Here is an 11111-nt window from a genome sequence, read left to right on the forward strand (position 1 = left end):
AAATTAAGTTAATGAAAGATTCAGGGAAAACCTGTGTACATTTAAGTGGCTAGGAACAGAGTCATGATAATCCAGTAGAAAACTGTTTTCAATTACTGTGATGGTACAAAAACAAAACCATCACAGAAAACAGTTTTATACTGGATATCCATGAAGCTAATAGTGAACTATAGGCATTATAATATTAGAATTCATAGAGTGTCAAGTGACAGATGAGGATTTGAAGGACTAGGCAATGTGCATCAGAAAGCAGTAGTTTGGGCAACAAAATAATTAAATCAAAATATTCAAAGACTCTTAAAATAACAGTTCCTTTGCTCGTAAATATGGGGATATTTTGCTCTTTAACCTTAATTACTGTATGATGATCATCTGTGGCAATTTTACCTGAAAAAGTAATATCAGCTATGCCTGCTAATTTTTCTGTTGATGGACAATTTCAAGAGGTTAGCTTCCATTGAGAATTTTTGTCTTCACCCAGAAACTGACAGCCATTCAAAGAGACAATGACTTTAAAGTGAGGACTATATTCCAAACAATTTTCATATAGATTAATTTCTGTAAACTAAAATTTTATGCAGTAAAACTGACTGCAACTTTAACAATACTGAAAAGCTCAACAAGAAACAGGTGAATATTGGAAAAAAGCCCTTCCTTAACTGTGACTTGAAAAAAGGGGGAAAACATCTTGTTTTGTAAATTTAAAATGTAAAAAGACTACTTTTTTTAACTGAATTTTATTTTGTGGGTGTTATGAACCATGTTTAAAATTATGGGAAGATTCCCTCTGACCTCTTAAAATTTGAATTTCAAAAACACTGGTTGAACAAATATTTTTTTTAAAGTTGATTCACAAATCTTTGGCTTCGTAGTTTGTACGAAGAGATCTTACATCTATAAAAATGGTACTGTATTCCCTGGATGAAACTTCTTTATACACAGCTAAGTGACATTCTAAAGTAGGTTTCAATCTGCAGGTATACTTTTTATAGAAATAAAAAATGACAGTTTTTAAGCATTCTCCAAATTAAACATAGAACTAAAATTAAATGTGATTTGTGATGGTGATTGAAATGGGCATATTTAATCATATAACAATCATATATTAAGACTTTTGATAGGAATCATTTAAACCGATTACTGACTGTTCCTTGACAATCTTCCCTTATATTTCTGAATAGAGACTGGAAATATCTAATTGGTCGATAGTAATTATCAAAATGCTACTCAGTAAAATAAAAATCTTTTGTTTTTACCTAACAATGAAAAGCTCTAACTGAAAAAAAAATTGTCCGGATTTTGGAATTTTGTTATACAATTCCTAAACGGTATTAAAAAAGATGATATATTAAGATAAATCAGTATCCATGCATTCCTAATGAGTAGCTGTATACCAAAGCTATTAGCAACTAAAGCAAGAAATATATTAAGATTAAGAATATAATGTTTTCTTCCATACTAAACAATGAGGAGAATTAAAAAGGGGAGCTTTCTACCAGTGCTGCTTCCACGTTTCATATTTTTTGTTTTCTTGCATTTTAATTGATGATTTTCTGCTGAATCAACAAATACAATATTTCATGTATTTGGAAATGCTAATGTGCTCCTGTTTTAAAGTCATCCAATGAAATGCCACAAACTTACTCCTTGAAAGGGTTTAATAACAATCCATTTGAAAACATGTATACAAGTTATATTTACATCGCTACTTGCAATATTGGCAGGAATACAGGATATTCTTGCATAAATATGTTGAAAACTCTCAGGCTGTAGCTGCAATTCTTTATTATGTATTTATCAACAAACAAATCTAACATACTCCAATGTAATTTGTTGTCACATAGGGTGAATGTAATGTTTAAGGCTTTTAAACATAAATTATTTGCCTTCTTGTTTTGTATAGTTTTTTTTAAAAAAAAACATTTATTTTTTTTAAAAACTACATCCCAAACTGAACTGAACTTTTCCTGAAACAATGATTGGGATGTCAAAAAAAGTCAAGATGGCAGTTGCAACCACATCATTAAGCTCCATCTCCTTTTTTTATACATCTCACACGACACATATTAAAATGTGTGATGCTTTGATTATCTAGTTGCCATCTTGCCTCCTCCCCTTCAGAAAATCTCACAATAACCATGGTATGATTTTTCTTATTTATATACTGCCTAGAATGTGAATGATTGGAGTGGTCTAAATTGATCCCAATATATTTTCTATGCAGAATAAATCTGCTTCTTCTAACCTTACATTCTTCAAGGACATTGCACTACAACTCCCATTATCCCCTATCAGTATATATCTATGGAAACTGCTTTGCAGTGATAAACCATCATACACTGGACTAAGGGCAATTTTGCACTGCAGTCTAAACTGCATGAATAGCACCGCTTCACAGTGCTTTACAGCTCTCTCTAAGTGGTTTACAAAGTCAGCATCTTGCCCCCAACAATCTGGGTCATCATTTTACCCACCTCGGAAGGATGGAAGGCTGAGTCAACCTTGAACTTGGTGGGATTTGAACTGCTGAACTGCAGCTAGCAGTCAGCTGAAGTAGCCTGCAATACTGCACTCTAATCACTGCACCACCTCAGCTCTTGATTTAAAATGTGTGTTTTTTTCTGCAAAGGAAATTGTATTGTTTGGATTAAAGTGTGAGAAGAATAAGGAGCATTATTTTTCACCAAAGTGATGATTCATGAAAATTTTTAAAAAAGTGATGATTCATGAAAACTAAAAATAAGCTCTTGAAGAACCTTTTATTTCTTTGGGGAATGCTGCATGGAGCATAAACCAGTACTTTAACATTGTGGGAACCTGCTCTCTAATCTCTTAGAATTTTTACTTTTAAGAAATAGCTGACCATTTCTAATATTACTTAATGCATGAAACTTTGATTTCCTATGATCTTAGTGTTAAACAAATAAGTTACATTTAAATTGCCTGCCCGTTTGATTTGAAAATAGCTTTATTCTAAAATTCAAATGCTGCAAGATAGAAATTGATGAATGCACAATGTTTGCATACTATTAACCAACAGCGCAATAATCAAATACAATGTGCTCACACATTTATAGACTCAGATTATTTCTAAGGGATGGAGGGAAAGAGAAACCTAACCTTCCTTTGAATTTGGATTATAATTACCAGTAACAGGAAGTGAAATTTGCATTATGGTTGAAAAAGGCAGAAAGAGCAGAGGAGACGGAAAAGGAAGTGGCTGAAAAATGTTTGTTTTGTCTGCTGCTAGCCTTTGCAAGCTCTTAGAAAAAGAAAACCTTTGCCAGACCTGTCTTGGGATTTTTATTGTTCCTGGGATCATTTCTGAGTTTGGTAGATCAGAACAGAAGCTCCTTATTTCAGCTTGCTTTAAAGAAAAAAAATCAAGAGAATGAATTTCAATTGCACAAATGTGGATTGCTTAGTGTGAATGTATAGAATCAAACCAGAAGATTAAAGTCAAATGCAATATTGGATCACTTGTGCTTATTTGCATGGAAGTCAATTGCCTCAAACTCTACTCAACACTACCCCAAAAAACTCAACGGTTAGGCACAAAAGAAAAAAATATATCTATCTATCTGGACCAGAAAATAGACATTTAGAGATGGAGTGGGGAGATCAATGTACAAGATGTCTGCCACACCAAGAAAGGGATAGTTGTAACTTATACCTAAATATTTTCCTAGATTAGCAGGAAAGGGACTCCCTTGGAAGGGCTATTAAAAACTTCTCCTTACAAGATCTAGTGAGATGTTTAAGTTCTGATTGAACAGCAAATTCCCAGACACCAAGTCTTAAAGAGCTTTATAGGTTAACACCAGCATTTTAAACTATACTCAGAAACCCACTGTCAACCAGAGCCCACAGAATCCATTATACATTACCACTCCCAACACCAAGAGCCAGTAAATATATGTCAATGCTGGCAAACCTTTTCAGTGTGTGAGTGCTGAAAAGGGAGCATGTCTGCGCGCATTTGTTGGGGCTGCAACCCGGAAGAGGAATTGCCCAGGAGGCATGTTTGTGCTGGAAAATGAACTCCTGGTTTCCGGTGTGCCAGCTAGTCTTCCGATTACTGGCATGCATGCACACCTGACAATCAGGTATCCTCAGCATACCAATGATATTTTTCCCCAAAGTATTAGATGAGCTCTCCCATAACATTTCATACAAATGTTAAAGAATAGGGACAAGTCCCCATAGCAGGGGTCCCCAACGCCAACACCGCAGCCCACTACTGGGCCTTGAGCAGTTCAGAACTGGATTGTGGAAGTGGCAGGCAAGTGCACAAGTGCACATCCTCACTTGTGTGAACAGCAGGTGAGCACATATGTGCACGTTCCCTTTCCATGAGTAGTGTGTGTGCATGTCTAACACTCACACAAATGGAGCTGTATGTGCACGCCTGCTTCTGCAAGGTGGAAAGGTTGGGAAACTCTGCCCTACAGCACTCAACATAGCAGATGCCATTGAGTCAACCTTTCATTCTCCACCATCACAAGCAAAAACCGTCCACTAATAGAGGTAGCTTACCAGTGGTGGGATTCAGCCAGTTCGCACCTATTCGGGAGAACCGGTTAGTAACTTTCCAAGCAGTTCAGAGAACCAGTTGTTGGAAGAAATCTCATTTTGTTTTTCTCCACTTTACAGGGCTAATCCTGTAAGGAAGGCAGGAAGGAAACATTCTGGTGTTGTTTCTAGCCTAATCTTTATTGCCCTGCTTACAGAAACTGCCTCTCCGGTTAGCCCTTATTACATTGCAACAGCTAAGGCGAAGCGCCCATCAACCTGAGTGATGTCAAGTTGCCACACCCATTCAGTCACATGACCACCGAGCCCCACCTACCCAGCTGGTCATTAGGGCAGAGAACCGGTTGTTAAATTATTTGAATCCCACCACTGTAGCTTACTGTCAAACAATGTCCACAATCCCCAGTAGATGGTCCTGTAAGACACCATGTTTATAATACTAAAAAAAAATATTTGTTTACTAATTTTACCTATTTCCCACCTTCAATATTTTTATTAACATCTCAAGGCAACAAATACATCTAATACTGTATTCTTTACTCCTTCTATTTCCCCCACAAAAGCAGCCCTGTGAGGTAAGCTGAGCTGAGCTGAGAGAGAAAGCGCCTGGCTCAAAATCACATAGCCAGCTTTTGTATCTGAGGCAGGGCTAGAACTCCCAGTCTCCTGGCTTTTAGCCTGATGCCTAAACCAGATCAGTCAGACTGATCTGACTAGATAGATTGGCCTCCTCCCTAAAAATTCTGTGTCCAACCTGAAGCATCTTTATCTCAATTTGTTCTTCTATTTTCACATTGTATTTATAATGCTTTGAATATCTTGAAAATCGGTTATATTCTACCCTATTTATATTTTTCTATATTTGTACTGACATGCTAATATATGATGAACAGATTCTTAGAAAGTAGATCTGCTTTCCGGTTTCAGAAAGAAGGAATAAAGATAAAGGGTGAAACTTGCAGAAAAGTATGTTTTGTCTAAACTTTAGAAGAAATGTCTTAAGGGATAAAATCTTTCAACAGCAAAAGAGCTTTAAAATATGCTTTCAAACCAGAGGCTAGTTGTGAGTGTGGTGGTTACATTTCAACAATCAGTAATGGTGAGGGAAGGGTGGGATTAAATGATGTTTCCAAGTCTTCAAAAACTTCTCTACAAAATCTTTACAGAGCTAAATTTGCCTTAAAACTATTTTTACACCAACTTTTTGTAATTCCATCTTTGATTTTAGCCATGTGTTCAAAGACCTTTCTGATCATCTCAGGAACTATATGTCCACTTGTCCAAAGCACATATACAGTATCTTCCATGCTATTGTTCTCCAGTTGCTCAGGCATTTTTAAATACTATATTATATTTTTTGTAGGCATATTTCACTTGCAAGTACTGCATATTGGGTTTTCCAGTACTTCTTCCAGCTTTTCTTCACACCATATCCAGACAGACAGACAGACAGACAAACAGACAGACAGACACACACACACACACACACACACACACACGAAGGGATGGTGGGAGGGAGAGGGAGAGAGGGAGGGAGGGAGGCTAGAATAATTGCAATCTATTTTAATCAGTAACATCAGGACTCTCCATTTAGAAGCACCCTAATTTGTGAATAATAAGTTCATTAACATAACCAAAGAACATAATAGCTTAAAACATTCAGACTGTTCACTTTTGGTTTTGAACGGCTGTAATACCTTTTGAACACTTATCACTAGAGGGCATCATTTCTCCAGATCTAACAGACCTATTTCTCTTTCTTGAGGGCTGCATTCTTCCCCCCTAAGCATTGCAGGGGGAAAAAACATAATATTTCTATTATCTGGCAGTATCTATTATGTTCTACTTTCTGGTATTCTTTCACCACATCTTGGGCTATAAGTAAAATGTGTTTTGAATCCCTCATCAAATCTGGCTTATCTCAGTGGCAGCTCCGACTGATTTCTTTGCAATCTCGGTTAGCTTTCATGTTCCTGAGCATTTCTTCAGCCTGCCTTGCAGATGCAAGAAAAATTCCTGATACCTATTTTATCTGTCAAACTCATTTTTAAATTTCAGTTCTGAGTAGAATCCAAAGCATGTTTCTGTACCAGCTTGTACCTTTTACCATCCAAAAATTGCTATCCAATAGTAATTGAAGATTGGTGACTCTTAAATCTTGTGATAATTGTAGATTTACTTGATCTTGGCTGATCTTGCTTTCTGCTGTCTCTTGTCACCAGCTACTTTGCAACCTGAAATCCTCAAGGCAGGAGAGAGTTGAATGGAATACTGTTCCTTTTTAGTTGCTGGGTATCTGTATATTTTTGTGAATGCTTCGCTTCTTTAGATGGCTCTTCTTTCTTTCTTTCTTTCTTTCTTTCTTTCTTTCTTTCTTTCTTTCTTTCTTTTCTTTCTTTCTTTCTTCTTTCTTTTTGTCTGCATGTCTTTCATCCATCTATCTATCTATCCATCATCTATCTATCTATCTATCTATCTATCTATCTATCTATCTATCTATCTATCTATCATCTATCTATCTCCAGAGGGTTTCACATACATTTACTACCAGTTCGCTACACACTGACAATGTGAGTGTGCGGCCTTCCACGCATGTACTTTGCTTGCAAGCACAGCTTGCACACATGTTCATAGCTTAGAAAACCGGCTGAATACCACCACTATATCTATCTATCTGTCTGTCTGTCTATCTATCTATCTATCTATCTATCTATCTATCTATCTATCTATCTATCTATCTATCTATCATCTATCTACCTATCCATCCATCTATCCATCTATCATCTATCATCTATCATCTATCATCTATCATCTATCATCTATCATCTATCATCTATCATCTATCATCTATCATCTATCATCTATCATCTATCATCTATCATCTATCATCTATCATCTATCATCTATCATCTATCATCTATCATCTATCTATCTATTATTTATATTTATCAAATTTATTGACCACCTATCTTATTTATCACAGGGTAACTCTGGGTGGCCAACAACACTTCTAATATTATATTAGAGAAGATAGATGATAGATAGATAGATAGATAGATAGATAGATAGATAGATAGATAGATAGATAGATAGATAGATAGATAGATAGATAGATAGAGGATAGACAGAAGACAAAAGAATGGATGGATGATGGATGGATGGATGGATGGATGGATGGATAGATAGATAGATAGATAGATAGACAGAGAGAGAGAGAGAGAGACAGACAGACAGACAGACAGACAAAACATCAGTCACTTTTTAATCTGAACTAAAAAGCTGTGAACATTGTATACCTTATTATACAAAGATATAAATATTCCACATAATTTCTTTTTTTGCTGAGTGGAAAAATGGACTTGCGTAATATTGCTTATTCCTAATGAATAGTATGATAAGTATGTGTTTGTAATGTTTTGTTTAAACTCTGATCATTTATTCAGCAGGCTCAATACTGTTTACATCAGTGTTTCTCAACTTCAGGAACTTGTACATCTTAGTATGAACTTCAACTCCCAACATGCTGCTTGGGGGATTCTGGAAACTGAAGTCTACACATCTTAAAATTGCCAAGGCTGAGACAATACTAATCTACACTAATAGGCAGCAATTATCTGTGTTTCCAACTATTCCCAACTCTAATCTGAAAAAGCTGGAAAATGAACTTGGGATGCTCTGGTTGTAACACATCTTACTCTGACAGCTATTGGCAGAATATAGTGAAATTACTCACTAAGTACCTTTGGTGTTTCTATTCTACTTAAGAGGGCCTCTCTTACATATATGGGCTGGATTACAAGACGCAACAGTACAATCTCAAATTCCAGGGACTCTACTATCCAAACTGCTTCCTTTGTGCAGTTAAAAAGATGATTGTTCCATGTTTATTTGCGAAACATATATCCTCTGAAGGACAGCAAAGAAAAAAAGAGACATGAGGAGGGATCATTAAACAATTATGGAGAAAAGGAAGAGACAGGGAAACAGTTCTTAATATCATTTTCAAAGTTTTTTGACATTGAATTCTGGGGAAGAAGTGGCAAACAGAAGATGGTTTTGCAAAAAAAGCACAGCTGAAGAACTGTAGTGAAATGAATAGGCAGCAAGTAAGCCAACGCTTTGTAATTTCTTCCACCTACAAGTGCTCCAGATAGTTGCTTCTTTGTAAGGCAGCAGTCTCTGGGGGATTTAGAGCTTTGGAGAGATGAGGGAACAGTTCAATTCATGGATGCTTCTTTTAAAAGGATATAGGGTTCATATACTTCTTTTTCTAATCACTTTTGGAAATTACTTCTTACTTTTCCATTATTAGGAACCTTTGGATTGACAAGTTTTACAGCACTTGGTAAGTTTCCTGCAATCCATAGAAGTTTTAAGTACAAGTTTAGGACTTATTTTTTTCCTGGAATAAACAGCAAAAGGATGGTTAAAACTTTGATTTTTGAAACTTACAGACTAAGGACTCAGATAAATTTTGGAACTAATTATAAAGAATCCTTCCCATGGGAAAATACTTTCTTTTTGAATTCTTTTTTTAAAGAATAAGACTTTAAAAACTGGACCCTAGAGAGAACAAGAAGGAGCTAAAGATTACAATGAACAAAGAAGAACACTCATACTCAATTTATTAATACAGAATAATGCAAAGTATTTTAACATTGGACATACTGAAGGATATTTTTGAACAATTGGCCCAGAAGTTAAGTTTAAGGGTATCTGCTTCTATAGACAGACTTGTTGAAAAAGTGCTATGGAAGAACAAATATTACCTGCCATGAGTGAGACTGATCTGAAAATGGATTTAAAAATGGCAGGTGATTGGACTGATATGGAAAAAGATTTGCACTGGACATACAAAAGAAAACACCTGATGTCTTAATTATTAAAAAAGGGATATACCATTAAAAGTAAGCGATTTACCTGGATAATTTTCTTATACTGGATTTATAATGAATTTTGTGAGAAAGGACAAAGAAAAATGAAAAGAAATAAAGTTTTAGGACATTATTTGAAGGGACTAAAGGTCATGATTTTTAAAAGGAAAAGGAAATAATATGACCTTGATTTATTTCACCAAGGTTAAAATAGATATGTTGTTATATCTGGTAATTCTTAATAGATTTTTGCTGACATTTGCTCATAGAGAGGAGATGGGATCCGTACAGTGAGAAGAGATCATTTGCTATATTTTAAAAGAAAGTGGTAAGTTATTATAATTTATTAACCTTGTAATGAACAAGAAAGTCATTTCTTTATATAGAGCTTTTCTATTCTATTTTTTCTTTCTTTTGTGTTTTCTGTTCCTTCTTTTTTCCAGCATCTTTAATTTTTTAATTTTTTTTAGTTTGCATTAATTTTGATGGTTATAAGTTGTAATCATTATTAAAATTACAGTGTAAAAAAAATTATAACCCATGAAAACTGTGTCAGTTTTATGGCAAATCCAAAGCCAAGTGATATAATGGGAAAAGTGAATAACCTCAAGGAACAGGAGAAATAGATGCCACCAATGTTAACCCCCTGCATTTGGGGGGGGAGTATCATTGGGGGTGTTACTTGGAACCTTGACAACCAAGACGACAGTCAGATAAAAGAAATGGGAGTTCTGGGCAGAATCATAATAGAAGTAACAGCCTTAGATAAGATCCTCCCCAGTTCTCTCAAAGACAAAGGGAGGGAGAAAGGGGGAAATATTTAAACATGCAACATTCTGTTACTATAATCTTATTGTAAATGTAGTATTATTTTGCTTGACTTTGGTTTGGCAAAGTCTAGTCTAAGGTTTGGCAAGAAATAAGACTGGCAAGAATAGAAAGCAGGCCTAGAATGGAAACTGAGGTGTTGAGACAAAGGCAGAATGAAGCCAGAAGGTGAAAGAAGATGTTTTCTACTCCAGAAACATGTGACTGGGAAGCAAAGCAGAAATACATGCCAGCAGGAGATGGTATAGACTATAGAGCAGACCATTTTAGAGCAGGCTTTTGATTCCTCCAGTGCTTCCTCTCTTTTGGAAAGAAGTTTGGGACAAGCCCAAGCAAGCTATCCAAATGGCCAGCTGGGACTTGTTAGCTATGTTGTGCAACTATAGAAGAGAGATGGGAGGCCAATAGCACTGTTTGTTCACTGTGCAGCCAAGAAAGATTTTTGCCGAGTGGATATTGGAATAAAGAGCAAACCAGGTAGGCGCTCCCAAAACAGAAATTTCCAGGAGGAAATTTATTCCAGTTTGGGGCTGGATGGTGAGGAAAGAGAAGAATATAAATGGTGAATTCATGTTTGACATAGGTGTAGCTCAGGGGTGGGTGTGGCTTGGTGGGCATGGCATGGCTTGATGGGCGTGGCAGGAGAAGGTTACTGCAAACTCCTCATTTCCTCCTGATCAGCTGAGACTCAGGAGGCAGAGAATAGATGGGGGCAGGGCCAGTCAGAGGATGAGCAGTTCTCTGAACTGCTCAAAATTTCTGCTACAGGTTCTCCAGAACTGGTCAGAACCAACTGAATACCACCTCTGGTATAGCTCTTTAACATCTGCCTATAGGTGTATGGAGTGACATTATGCCTGCATTCCTCCCTACTGT

This window comes from Thamnophis elegans, chromosome 5, assembly GCF_009769535.1.
Source record: "Thamnophis elegans isolate rThaEle1 chromosome 5, rThaEle1.pri, whole genome shotgun sequence".
Lineage (NCBI taxonomy): Eukaryota > Metazoa > Chordata > Lepidosauria > Squamata > Colubridae > Thamnophis > Thamnophis elegans.